Below are 15,314 nucleotides of genomic sequence, written 5' to 3' on the forward strand. Positions count from 1 at the left end.
ACAGTCATCACCAGTGACATTATACACAGAAGCTCTGTATATAGTGTACAGGTAATACAGTGATCACCAGTGACATTATACACAGCATCTCTGTATATAGTGTATAGTGTACAGGTAATACAGTGCTCACCAGTGACATTATACACAGGAGCTCTATATATAGTGTACAGGTAATACAGTGATCACCAGTGATATTATACACAGGAGCTCTGTATATAGTGTCAGTTTACAGGTAATACAGTGATCACCAGTTACATTATACACAGGAGCTCTATATATAGTGTATAGTGTACAGGTAATACAGTGCTCACCAGTGACATTATACACAGGAGCTCTGTATATAGTGTCAGTGTACAGGTAATGCAATGATCACCATTGATATTATACACAGGAGCTCTGTATATAGTGTACTGGTTATACCGTCATCACCAGTGACATTATACACAGGAGCTTTGTATATAGTGTCAGTGTAGAGGTAATACAGTGCTCACCAGTGACATTATACACAGGAGCTCTGTATATAGTGTCAGTGTACAGGTAATGCAATATTATACACAGGAGCTCTGTATATAGTGTCAGTGTGCGTGTATACGTAATACACATACTCCTAAGTTCTTTATCTGCCGCAGACCTATATATCACATCTTCTATGTAGGACTTATGTCTGCACAAAATAACATAGTTAGCTAAAACTGATCACTTCCAGAGCACAATCCACACTTTTCCCAAGACTTCTACAATAATTGAAATGACAGAAAAGCAACATAGTGCGGCACTACACATTAACAGTGCTCCAGTGTCATTCTGTGTCTGCTCATCTCTGTCAGCAGACATATTCGTCTGATGGCAAAGATGTAGCAGAGCTGAAGACAGAAGACCCATGGATTACATAGGAGTGAGGATTTTTCTCTATTAAAGATGGAGTCCGTAAATGTGTTTTATTTTTAATAAAAAAAAAAAAATGTCTGTCTTTTTTTCTGTTTACTAGAAATTCATAGTGGCTATGTCTAATTTGGCGTGACACCATGAATTTCAGGCTTAGTACCAGCTGATAATACAAAGCTGGCCTGGTACTAACCCTATTATTACCCAAGGTGCCACTCACCACCAGGGCAGCTGGAAGAGCCGGGTAAAGCACCTGGAAATGGTGCTATGAGGAATGCGCCATTTTCAGGGGTGGCTGCAGGCTGCGATTTTCAGCGTGGGTGGCCAAGAACGCTTGGGCCTTACCATGCAGCGAATCCCAGCCCCCAGCTGCCTTGTTTTATCTGGCTGGCTGGCTGGCGATCAACATATGGCGGGAGCCCACGTATTTAAAAAAAAAAAAAGTTAAATAAGTTTAAAACAAATATTCGGCTTCTCTGTCTTTTGATCGCCAGCCAAGGTTAAGCCAGGCAGCTGGGGGTGGTAGGCCGCAGCTGTCTGCTTTATCTGCGGTGAGAATCAAAAATTCTGTGGAGCGCTACATCGTTTTTAAAAATTTCTTTTCACACTTATATATGTGACAGACCCAACAGCCAATCGCAGATTCATGCCTAGTATGTCCTGCCAGCCTCCGTGGTACTATCATGCCCACTTAACATGTCCTGCCAGCCACTGGTGGTAGTACATGCTGCTGGGCATAGTACCAGTAACCAGAGGCTGGCAGCAGGACATGCTGGGCAATGGGAATGATGATAATCATGCCCATTGCCCAGTAGTATTTACTGCCAGCCCCGGCCAGGGGTCCCCCCCCCCCCGCTTTTCATACTCACGCGTCGAGATGAGCTGCAGACCTGCATCCGCTGCCTGGGGCGACGCTGGGTCAGTCCTCCACAGTGCGCACAGGAAGCAGTCCCAGGGCGATGATGTCATCGCCCTGAGACTGACCTCCTGCGCATGCGCCGGCAGTGTCGCGCTGCGCAGAGGAGGCAGAGGGGCACTGCGGCAGCAGGCAGAGCAGGGAGATCGCTCTCCCTGCTTTGCTGCTGCAGAGGGCCCATCACTAATCATATCGGCAGTGCTGCTGATATGATTAGCGAACCGGGGTGGCCCTCTGTTCTCTGTACAGGGCCCAGGGGGGGGAGGGGGGCGGGGCTTGGGGGGCATGGCCATTGGGACCCGGAGCACACCGGGGGGTTTTTCCGATCCTCCGGTGGGCCAGTCCGCCCCTGCTGGTGATCCCTGTATTACCTGTATACTGACACTATATACAGAGCTCCTGTGTATAATGTCATTGGTGTTCACTGTATCACCACTACACTGACACTATATACAGAGCTCCTGTGTATAATGGCACTTAGTATTGTGGTTTTTTTTTTATTAATGATCAGTATTGTAATATTCAGTCACTATGTGGTGGTAATATGTAGTCGGGTGATGGTGTGGTGGTATTTGTCCCTTATATGTGGTATTATTCGATCACTATGTGGTGGTAATATGTGGTCTGGTCATGGTGTGACAGTATGTGTCCTTTGTATGTGTTATCATTGGTAATTTTAAAAAATGTATGTGACACATTCCTTTTAAAAAATATATATATATATATATACCAAAAAAGAGAAAGAAATGTTTAATAGGTTACAGTAGATTAGGGCCCGGTCAAAAGAGTCTCCTTGTCATGGTGGCAGCTTAAAAAATCTTTTGGCCAAAACAAAATGTTTGGCTATGTGTGTGATATCGTGTTTGATGGGAACTGTTAATATGCGAGGACGTGGTGCAGAAGTGTTTTTCCAAGAGTGGGTGGTGGGACTGCGGAAGGTTCGAGGGGTGGAGGCGAAGCTGAGGTGGAGCCTGGGTGGAGCCTCAAGGGAGCCCGAAAATTTTGCCAGTTTGGGGCCCTGAAATTCCTGGTGGCAGCCCTGGGGACGGCCACTGGGACAGGTTCACACGATGCAGGTGGGGCAGACACTGGGACAGGCTCACGTGGTGTAGGCAGGATGGCCACTGGTACAGGTTCACACTATGCAGGTGGGGCGGACACTGGGACAGGCTCACGTGGTGCAGGCAGGACGGCCACTGGTACAGGTTCACACTGTGCTGGTGGGGCGGACACTGGGACAGGCTCACGTGGTGCAGGCAGGACGGCCACTGGTACAGGTTCACACTGTGCAGGTGGGGCAGACACTGGGACAGGCTCACGTGGTGCAGGCAGGATGGCCACTGGTACAGGTTCACACTGTGCAGGTGGGGCAGACACTGGGACAGGCTCACGTGGTGCAGGCAGGACGGCCACTGGTACAGGTTCACACTGTGCAGGTGGGGCGGACACTGGGACAGGCTCACGTGGTGCAGGCAGGACGGCCACTGGTACAGGTTCACACTGTGCAGGTGGGGCGGACACTGGGACAGGCTCACGTGGTGCAGGCAGGACGGCCACTGGTACAGGTTCACACTGTGCAGGTGGGGCGGATACTGGGACTGGCTCACGAGGTGCAGGCAGGACGGCCACTGGTACAGGTTCACACTGTGCAAGTGGGGCGGACACTGGGCAGGCTCACGTGGTGCAGGCAGGACGGCCACTGGTACAGGTTCACACTGTGCAGGTGGGGCGGACACTGGGACAGGCTCACGTGGTGCAGGCAGGACTGCCACTGGTACAGGTTCACACTGTGCAAGTGGGGCGGACAGTGGGACAGGCTCTCGTGGTGCAGGCAGGACGGCCACTGGTACAGGTTCACACTGTGCAGGAGGGGCGGACACTGGGACAGGCTCACGTGGTGCAGGCAGGACGGCCACTGGTACAGGTTCACACTGTGCAGGTGGGGCGGACACTGGGACAGGCTCACGTGGTGCAGGCAGGACGGCCACTGGTACAGGTTCACACTGTGCAGGTGGGGCGGATACTGGGACAGGCTCACGAGGTGCAGGCAGGATGGCCACTGGTACAGCTTCACACTGTGCAGGTGGGGCGGACACTGGGACAGGCTCAAGTGGTGCAGGCAGGACGGCCACTGGGACAAAGTTCAGAGTTCGGACCTAGGTATTTGACACGCCCCCTGGGCCGTGGGGTACCTGGAGCCGGGCCTGTAGATGCTGAGGGTTGTAGTCACCGTGGCGGTGACCCGGTCCGTGACCCAGGTGGTCAATCCAAGGGTAGTTTATGTATAGGTTTATAATGTCCGACTACGCCACCTGTGGAGTGCGGCTAATGAGGCCACCGCTGCGGAACAGTCCTCTGAAGCTGATGGGTTGGCAGCAAGGGTGGTATAACTCCCCACAGGAAGAGTGTAGCTTCAGGGCAATGTGTGTGGATGATGGTGGTTGTGCAGGGCGTCGCGGTGCAGAAATAACCACAGAGTCCGTATAGTGCAGTCCCAGGGTCTTTACTGGTAGCAATTAGACAGGCCTGGACTGAAGTACTGGTAGAGATAAGAGTCCGGTCAGTCTGGGAGCAAGCATAGAGTCCTCCTGGGCAGGTGGAGTTGTAGGCCTGCCGTGCTCACTATACTCTTTTGGTTATTCTGCTTGTAGCTGTGCTATAGCCCACGTCCCTGAGTGTAACGTGCTGTGCTCATCCGTATGGCTGGCAGCTCGGGCCTTGTGGATGCCTCGCTCCTCCTTGGCGGTACTGGTCCCTCGGTGCTGCTGAACCTCCGGGCGTCTGATAGGGCCAGGAGACCTGCAATCTCCTGCCCTACGGTATCTGCTGCTGGGCCTGAAGGGTCCCACAGCCTCGGACTCCGGTGTCCAGTTCCTGTGTAGCTCCAGCTAGGACGAGCTATCTCCAGCTCCAGTCCCTAGCTCCTCTCTTTTCAGTGTCCTAAACTCGACTCCTGCACTAAGCTAAACTAACCCCGCCCCCAGATCCAGTTGCCAAGGGGAGGAACTCCCCATGCTGGCCTGGAGCCAGGAAAGTGTTGCATGTATAGTGTACCTGACCAAAAGAACCCCTGCTTGCTTCCAGACATGGTATTACCTCTTTTGAGGGAAGCAATACCACTGTGGCAACCAGGCCCTCTGGGGTGCCACATATTCAGCCCCCAGGGTGGTGGACAAGTACTGCGGATGCGGTTCCAGGATCACGGACAACTAGGCTGGACTAAGGGACTCAGGATATGGGACACGAGAACACTATAACAGGACAGGAACGGGGGACCTGGCAACATACAGTTGCAGCTAATGAAAATTCATTTTAAAGGATTATCAGGAAGGGAACAGTACCCCTGACTTTTGGTATCTATCTCTTAAATTTAAAGGGGTTTTCCCACGAACAAAAGATAATTTAAAAATTGTCTGTGTCTGACCGTGTATGGAACATACCACAGCTCCTGGGCGGGGGAGGAAGCAAAAGACAATACAGACATTACAGCAGGGGACCGCATAGGATTCATTTTGTTAGGTAAAATATTGTTTAAAAACAGGCAGTGAAATATTTTACCTCCAGAAATGAATCCTGTGCGGTCCCCTGCTGTAATGTCTGTATTGTCTTTTGCTTCCTCCCCCGCAAAGGAGCTGTGGTATGTTCCGTACACGGTCACACACAGACAATTATTAAAATTAACTTTTATTCGTGGGAAAACCCCTTTAAGTTCCGCCTTCCATATTTTAAACTAGAGTTCTACCCCTTTAAGGTACTGATATTAAAAGTGACTTATGCTTAAATATTCACAATCCAATTTTTTTTTTAACAAATCAACATAACGAGAAAGTATCAGAAACCTTGTAATATATCTTTTTCAGAAAGCTTTCTAAGAAATGATTTATCTCACACTGTGCTGGAGTCACAGTACTGCCGTATCATGTTCTCCATGTTGATACTTTTTAGTAAGAGTTTTATCTCACCCCACTGCTGGAGTCACAGCTTCACTGCTCAGTACTGCTGTATAATGTGCTCCACATTGCTGCTTTCTACTAAGTACTTTATACTACCCTCAGAACTGGATGCACAGCTACACTGCTCAGTACTGCTGTATAATATACTCACTGCTAATGCTTTTGAACATGTATTACATAGATACAGGAGAGCAGAAATCCCTCGTGTATGTGTCTGCTCTATATGAGAGACATCATAGCGATTAGTCTATACCCACTAGCTCAGAAATAACTAAAAATTGGAGAGATACTCTGCACAGGTAAAAACTGGTTGAATGTGCAGAACACAAGTCATATAAGGTCGGGAATTTGTATTATTCCTCACATACACATGGACAGCTTATTCTGAAAAAAATCACCAGAAATGACATGTGCACTTTAACTGCATTATCTATTGGCGTCTGTGGTAGAATAAAAGTTCTTATCTAAACAAATGTTTAGACTGCTGATCTGTTCCATCCGCCTTGCTTTATACTACCGGTCTGCTTCTTTAGTGTACTGTGACTCCAGAGTACCTGCATTGTGTCTTACTTTATACTCATCATCACGCCTCTTCTCTGTTTGCTCATGAGTATAAATACAGAGAATAAAGGACCGATTTTCACAGCAACCAGGTAGGAAGGATTATAAACTGTAACTAATCTTCCAGTATAGTCAGAAGGATCGCAAATCTCATCTGGAGATGTGTCTATAATTTATATTCTTAATTAATAAAAATGTCAATATCATTTTAGGACCTGCAAGTAGAAAAGCTCCAGGTACTGATCCATGCTGCTACTTCTCCCCAGTCTGGAGGCTGAGAGTTAGATACAATGTTTCCATGATTGTTACTATCACTCCCATCAGCTCAGACTGCACATCCTTCTCTATTTCTCCCATTATGTTGTGACAATTGGTAAATTCCTCCTGTAAATTTTCGATGAATTTCTCCTCGGCTGAAGTTTTTATGTCACTTCTTGAACAGTTATGGATCAAGCTGTGAAATTCTTGACTTCTTGATAAATCTGCTCTTTACTTTGTATCTAATCAAGAAGAAACTGATCTGAAGACGACAATGGCGGCCGTGATTTACTGATTAATCTGCTTCCAGAAGAGTCAGAAGTTTCCAGCAAAATGGAGGAAAAGTCGGTGGCGCGCTCCGTATGATTCATTAGCGAGAGCGGCATTTTACCATCTGCTTTGTGAAATTATCGCTGTAAATCATGTCGTCTGTGATGAACATAGGAAGACGAAGAACAAACACAAGTCTTGCTGCAGCTTCACGGGAAAACAAAGCTATTTGTTAAAACATGTTCAACATTAGCATTTTAGTCAATGTTACGAAGCTTCCAGCATTAATGCGCTGACAATTGCTTCCCCTATTCTTCTGAAGCCCCTACGGGTGGATTTACATGGGGCTGCTGAGTACTAAACTTAACCACTTCTGCAGTGTTCAAATTCTGCCAAACCACATCTGAAGTCATATGGTCAGGATTTTGTCATAAACAGGTTTCCAGTGACGAACCCTTTTTCTACAACACCTTGAGGACCAGTCAAATTTTGGGGACTTTAGAGCTAAGCAGTATTTGACATTATTTTCCACCATTGCTCTCCAAGATTCATCACTTTTTTTAACTTCTTTGTCTTCAATGAGACTGTATGATGACTTGTCAGAAGGAATGTTCATGTATCTTTTTTTATTGGTTGGGGCAGTCATATATATATATATATATATATATATATATATATATATATATATATACATACCGTATTTTCCGGAGTATAAGACGACTGGGTGTAAGACAACACCCAACTTTTCCAGTTAAAATATAGAGTTTGGGATATACTCGCCATATAAGACTACCCCTCTTCTAACGGACATACAGTAAGAATTAAAAAAAAAAATCAGATTTGATTTCAATATGTTAATTTTAAAGTAATGAACCTTACCGGCGATTGGCTGGTTGTTGTATACAAATCCTTCTTGGATTGGTCAGCCCTCCCTGTCTCCAAGACTATCAGAGTGGTAGCACATCCCTCTGGGCCGCCCTTGTATCCTATTACCGTCACCTCCTTCTCTGCCTCTCTGATCTCGCTCCTGAGGACTGCAGTGAAGAGGTGAGGGGGCGCCTCACCGGGAAAGTGTAAGTGAAGCAGGACGCCCGGGGTATGGATAAAAGAGAAAGAGCGGCGCTGTGCCCAAAAAAACACGCCTCTCTCACTCGTCTGGACCGCCCTTGTATTAACTCCTTCTCTGCCTCTCAGATCTCACACATGCGCGCCTGCGCCGCTTCACTGCTGTCCGCAGGAGCGAGATCTGAGAGGCAGAGAAGGAGGTAATACAACGGCGGGCCAGAGGGATGTGCTACCGCTCTGATAGTCTTGGAGACAGGGAGGGCTTATAAATTACCATAATTACAAGCCCTATAAGATGACAACCAGTGTATAAGACGACTCCTAACTTTTGAAATTTTCAGGGGTTAAAAAGTCGTCTTATACGCCAGAAAATACGGTATATATATATATATATATATATATATATATATATATATATATATATATATATACAGTACAGACCAAAAGTTTGGACACACCCACTTAAAGTTTTGTTAAGTATATAATTCCACATGTGATAATTCATAGTTTTGATGCCTTCTGTGTGAATTTACAATTTTCATAGTCAAGAAAATACAGAAAAATCTTTAAATGAGAAGGTGTGTCCAAACTTTTGGTCTGTACTGTATATATATAAGAAAACTTTCAAAAACAAAATGAAAATATTTGTGAAAAATGTAACAGCGAAAAAAATTTCTCTAAAAAGTAGATATTTAATAAACAAAAATAAGATTTTGAATGAAATAAAAAATAATAGAATATATCTAAACTAATATATAGTCTTTTAAAAAATAGATATTTTTTATTATTATTATTGCTATTATTTTTTCAAATCTGATCATTTTAAGTGCTTAAAATTCAAATTTTTAGAAAAAGAAAAGTTTTTATGTTGCTATATTTTTTTTATTTTTTTTTTGCCAACGTAATTGTTGGAAGACTTAGGTTCTCTATTAGGGCGGGTTGTTGCTTTTTTTGTAATGGTATTCTAGCAAACATAGAGTTTATTATTTGACTTTTTAAAAATAGAATGGGAACAACAGAAACACTACTATTTTTTCACATTTTTCTTTCTCTAGCATATATAACTGAACACTTTTTAGATGGGTTGATGCAATTGCATTAGTATAATATGTCAGTTTTTTGCTTTTTAAGAAAAAATACAATATTATTTAAAGAATTTTTTTCTTTTGGTTTCTCTTTTGTCCTGTTTATATGATTTTTTTTTTGTTCCCATGATGGCCTGAATATGTAATCATTTGATCGCTTCTTTAATACTTGGTAAAACTTAGTATTCCAAAGCGTTAATATTGCCTGTCAGTGTTAAAGCGGCAGGCAATCTGATAGGCCAAGCATGTCCCACGGCCTAATACTCTTTCACCTTTGTGAGATGCAGGCCGTATAACCAATGCTAAGATACAATTGACAACTACACTGTAAAAATTACTTAAAAGCACCTCTATTCTGCCACTATTGTACATGGGATGAGATGTGTCTGAGGGATGTGACACGGATCTCTGTATAAGCAGTGGCATATAGCGTCAACTCACTGACCTGCGCTCCTGTTCCTCATGAACTGCACGTGGTAATCCGGAATGATGATGAATTCAACAGATTTATTTACAGTTCTTGATGAGGCGAGATGAGGGAAGGTGAAGGATGAGGAAAGGGTAGGAATTGTAGGTATTAGAAGCGCCAGGTAAAGTGATAACAAAAGAATCCTTTCTCCAGTCCTGCAGCATGTGTAGTCAAGATGGATGTGATGAAGAAGAATGAAGTGAGGAGCAGGAGATAGGAGGAGTTACAGACCAAAAGGTGTTGTGGGTAAAACACAGGAATAATACATGTTTTAACATACAGCATTATAACAATGGCCAGTAGATGGCAGCAAAGTACAACAATACAATAATCATGTAACATTAGGTAATGCCCAAAACGGCTGAAAGTCTTTTCAAACAAAGAGCTGGACAGCACACTCCCCGTCTGAAATCCCTGGATTTCACTATATTAACACTCTTGAGGTGGAGGTGTTTTCCTGAAGTACTGAGGGATACCTCAACCTGAAAGACAGACAATGCATGCAATGCAACAATAACATATAACAAACGAGGTAGACGAATGTCTATAACAGTTCATGAAGCAATCCAAAGGATGCCCATCTTCGGATTGGAGAAGCCGCACTAGGCCAAACTGTCTCCAACCCAATTGTAATCCAGTGGTTACAGTTCCTGGAAAGTTCCTTGTGGCTGAGTGGATAGTCCTTAATTCTCAACCGACATAAGTAAGATGACCTCTGATATAGGCCTAATGAAAGATTTGTGGTCACCTTGCTTCGTGACTGTTACTTCCACCTTGCGCACCTTGCCATCTTCACTTGGAAAGGTTTTCAATATAAGTCCCATTGGCCATGTGTTTCTTTCCGCTTTCTGGTCTCTCATGAGAACAAGATCTCCTACTTGTAAGCTAGGTTTAACTTGTTGCCATTTTCTCAGTCCTTGAAGAAGATTAAGGTACTCCCTCTTCCATCTACTCCAGAAACAGTTAGCCAGATGTTGCACGTGTTTCCAACGTCTCTGATATTTGTTACCGGACGCAGAGTCTTCAGGTGGATTAGGAATGGTTCCAAGTTTCTGAGTGAGGAGAGTTGCTGGTGTAAGAATAGCAGGAGATTCTGAATCCGTAGATATGGGAACAAGTGGTCTTGAGTTTACAATAGCAGATACTTCTGCTAAGAAAGTGGTTAAGGTCTCAGGTTTGAGTCCATCAACATAGACTCCAGTATCCGACGAGTGATGCCTATCATTCCTTCCCATGATCCGCCCATATGGGAAGCGTGAGGAGGATTGAAGACCCACGAACAGCCATTGTTTGCCAAGAAATCCTGGACTGCTGTTGAATCTAATTGTAGTTCTCGACAGGCACCTGCAAAGTTTGTTCCACAATCAGACCGTATTTGCTTGACTGGTCCTCGTATGGCGAGGAATCGTCTTAAGGCATTGATAAAACCCACACAGTCAGACTCTACCGGCCCTTCTCCCTGCGAGTGGCGGTTGTCTATCGCCCCCCAGGACCCCCCGTCAATTCCTGGATCACTTTGCTGCCTGGCTTACAAATTTTCTATCCTGCGACATCCCCACGATAATCATGGGAGACTTTAACATCCCAATTGGCGATCCTCTTTCCCCATCTGCCACGCATCTTTTATCATTAACCTCCTCCTTCGGCCTTTCACAGCTTGCTAATTCTCCTACACATGAGGACGGGAACACATTGGACCTGATCTTCTCCCGGCTTTGCTCAGTACATGACTTTACTAACTCTCCCCTTCCACTCTCTGACCATAATCTTCTTTCATTCTCTGTCAAGAACTGTGACTCTACTCAAGACACTCCCACCGTCCACACTTATAGAAATTTACGCGCCATTAACACCCAGAAATTTATAAAAAGGTTGCAATCATCATTGGCCCCAATCTCCTCCCTCTCATGTCCCGACTCTGCATTTAAGCATTATAACAAAATAATGCTATGCGCCCTGGATGAAGCCGCACCTCCTACACAAAGAACAATTCGGCATAGACGGCGACAACCCTGGCACACGCCTCAAACACGTCTTCTCCAGAGGTACTCCAGGTGCGCTGAACGGCTGTGGAGAAAATCAAATCTGCCCGAAGATTTCCTCCACTATAAATTTATGCTGAAAACATATAACTCTGCCCTTCACCTCTCCAAACAAACCTACTTTAACAACCTCATCATCTCACTTTCCAATAATCCTAAACGACTCTTTGACACGTTTCATTCTCTCCTCAATCAAACAGCACAGGCCCCGACCACCGACCTCAGCGCTGACGATCTGGCTAACTATTTCAAAGAAAAAATTGACCATATCCGACAGGAAATTTTCTCCCAATCCCCAAATGTTATGCATGCTCCCCCCCGCCACATTGTATCTTGCTCATTTTCTGACTTCGAACCAGTCACGGAATATGAAGTGATCAGGCTCCTTGCATCTTCTCGCCCTACCACCTGCACCAGCGACCCTATTCCCTCACATCTCCTTCAGTCCCTTGCTCCAGCTGTCACCTCTCACCTAACTAAAATTTTCAACCTTTCCCTCTCATCTGGTATCTTTCCCTCTTCTTTTAAACACGCCAGCATACAACCATTACTTAAAAAACCATCCCTCGACCAGAACTGCACGGCCAACTACAGACCTGTTTCCAATCTTCCCTTTATCTCTAAACTCCTGGAACGCCTGGTCCACTCCCGTCTAATCCGCTATCTCTCAGACAACTCTCTTCTTGACCCTTTACAATCTGGTTTCCGCTCTTTACATTCTACTGAAACTGCCCTCACTAAAGTCTCTAATGATCTACTAACAGCTAAATCTAATGGTCACTACTCCCTGCTGATTCTCCTGGATCTCTCTGCAGCATTCGACACTGTGGATCATCAGCTCCTCCTCACTATGCTCCGCACTATTGGCCTCAAGGACACGGTTCTCTCCTGGTTGTCCTCTTATCTCTCTGACCGCTCCTTCTCTGTGTCTTTTGCCGGCTCCTCCTCCTCCCTACTTCCTCTTACTGTCGGGGTTCCTCAAGGATCAGTCCTAGGCCCCCTTTTTTTCTCCTTATACACCGCTCCTATTGGACAAACAATCAGTAGATTCGGTTTTCAGTACCATCTCTATGCTGATGACACCCAATTATACACCTCTGCTCCGGACATCACCCCTGCATTACTACAAAAGACCAGTGATTGTCTGTCTGCTGTGTCTAACATTATGTCCTCCCTCTACCTAAAACTGAATCTGTCAAAAACTGAACTACTCGTCTTTCCTCCCTCCATTAATCTACCTGTGCCCGATATTGCCATTTCCGTTTGTGGCTCAACCATTACTCCCGAGCTACAAGCCCGCTGTCTTGGGGTCATTTTTGATTCAGATCTTTCTTTCACTCCTCACATCAAATCACTCGCTCGTTCATGTCATCTACACCTCAAAAACATCTCAAGAATCAGGACTTTTCTCACCTTTGACTCGGCAAAAACTGTCGCTCTTATTCATTCTCGTCTTGACTATTGCAACGCTCTACTAATCGGTCTCCCTCTTACTAAACTCTCCCCTCTCCAATCCGTCCTGAACGCAGCAGCCAGGATCATATTCCTCGCCAACCGCTACACCGATGCCTCTTCCCTGAGCCAGTCATTGCATTGGTTGCCCATCCAATATAGAGTTCGTTTTAAACTTATCACGCTTACCCACAAAGCGCTCCATGCTTCAGTACCCCCCTACATCTCCTCCCTTGTCTCAGTCTACTACCCTACACGTGCCCTCCGTTCTGCAAATGACTTGAAACTAAAATCATCCATAATCCGAACTTCCCACTCCCGTCTCCAAGATTTCTCGCGTGTTGCGCCAATTCTCTGGAATGCACTACCCAGGACAGTTCGATTAATTCCCAATACCCACAGTTTCAAGCGAACCCTAAAAACACATTTCTTTAGACTGGCGTATCACCTAAACACACTCTGTCCATCCCAGCTTTCCCCCATATTAAAATCTTCTTCAACTTCGGGTTCAAACCAACCATGCACATAAAAGCCTCTGTCAGGACTGCACACGTACTGGCTGGCGACCAGTCCATGTATTATTATTTATCCTATTCAGTATATCAAGGCTGCATTATACAATATATGTACTTTTTACCTTTTGTGTCTCCCCCACTTCCTCATAGACTGTAAGCTCGCGAGCAGGGCCCTCACTCCTTTCGATATGAGATATGCTTATTCTGTATTGTCTGTATAAGTCCCCCCTAAAATTTGTAAAGTGCTGCGGAATATGTTGGCGCTATAAAAATAAATTATTATTATTATTATTATTATATTATTATAAAACTGGAGGAATCCATTGATTCTATTACTTCTATGTGTATTGCTTGTACACTCATGCATGTGAACAACACTGCCCAACGTTTACTTTGTGCATGTCCGCCTCTGGTCCTACGTGCAGTGACTTCCCACGGGCCAAAAACGTCCAAACCAATATAGGTAAACGGTGGTTCTGTGCTTGTCCTATCAGCAGGCAAATCAGACATCTGTTGTTGTTGCAGTTTTCCTCTTGCCTTGCGACACTGAACACAAAGATGAATTAAATGGGAAACTTGTCTCTTTGCTCCCACAATCCAGAGGCCTGCAACGCTTAAGGCACCTTCAGTGAAGTGTCTGCCTTGATGTTTGACCTTTTCATGGTATTAGCTGAGTGGTGTTGTGTTGATGGTCAGGAATGAATAGAGGATTCTTTTCTGCCTCCTCCAACTTGGCTTTGTTTAAACGACCACCGACTCTCAGTAAACCCTTCTTGTCAATTATGGGATTTAAGTCAACAATAGGGCTGTTTTTAGGGACATCTTGCTTTTTAAGTATACATTCCATTTCCTTGTGAAAAACATTCTGCTGCACATTACGTATCACAAACAGTTCACTCAGAGCAATGTCTTCTGCAGAGAGAGGCTTATGACAGATGTGCCAACCGCGACACTCAGCATTACTGTCCTTATTGCAGTAGCATTGTGCGATGTGGACTGACCTTGCAATAGCACGAACAAGCCTTGTCCATCAAATCGCCGACACTCCAAGCCATCCTTTTCCTTGGAATTGGTGATGAGGGTGCTGATGTCAGGACGGATCTCTGGGTCAACGTCTGGATCCTGAAGACTGAAGCTGTCTTCAACGGCAGTCTCTTCACACTGGCCGCAAAGTAACTCCGGTTCTGTTAACCGAGAAGAGTTTGCGAAGGCACCAACAGACACTGGCCTAGTAGCAAGGTCAGCAGGATTAAGATGGGATGGAACATACTGCCATTGCTCAGGTTTAGAGGATTTCCTGATCCTTTCAATGCAGTTACTGACATAGACATAGAAGCGTTTTGTCTGCTTGTATATGTAGCCCAGAACAACCTTGCTGTCTGTTTAGAATCTTGTGTCATCCACGTGAATAGCTAGTTCACTCTGTATGAAGTCTGCAATCTCGATGGCTAGTACAGCCCCAAAGAGCTCAAGTCTGGGTATGGTGTGTTCAGGTTTAGGAGCCAATTTAGCCTTTCCAAATAAAAATTCAACATGGGCTTCATTGTTAGAGTCTATAACCTTCAAATAGGCAACAGCTGCAATAGCTTCAGTAGAGGCGTCAGAGAATATATGGATCTCTTTCCTTTGACTTGTAGCAAGAGATGCTGGAGTGGTATGTGGATTTTATCTAAGGCACAAAGAGATTCCCTCCATGACTTCCACTTTAGTTGTTTGTCAGCAGGGAGTGGTACGTCCCAGTCCTTAGTAGACTCTGAGAGTTGCCTTAACAGAAGCTTGCCTTGTATCGTCAGGGGTGCAACAAACCCGAGTGGATCGTATAGACTGTTCACCACTGACAGAA

Source organism: Phyllobates terribilis, unplaced genomic scaffold (assembly GCF_046119375.1).
Source record: "Phyllobates terribilis strain yellow unplaced genomic scaffold, ASM4611937v1 Scaffold_7__3_contigs__length_470593459, whole genome shotgun sequence".
Lineage (NCBI taxonomy): Eukaryota > Metazoa > Chordata > Amphibia > Anura > Dendrobatidae > Phyllobates > Phyllobates terribilis.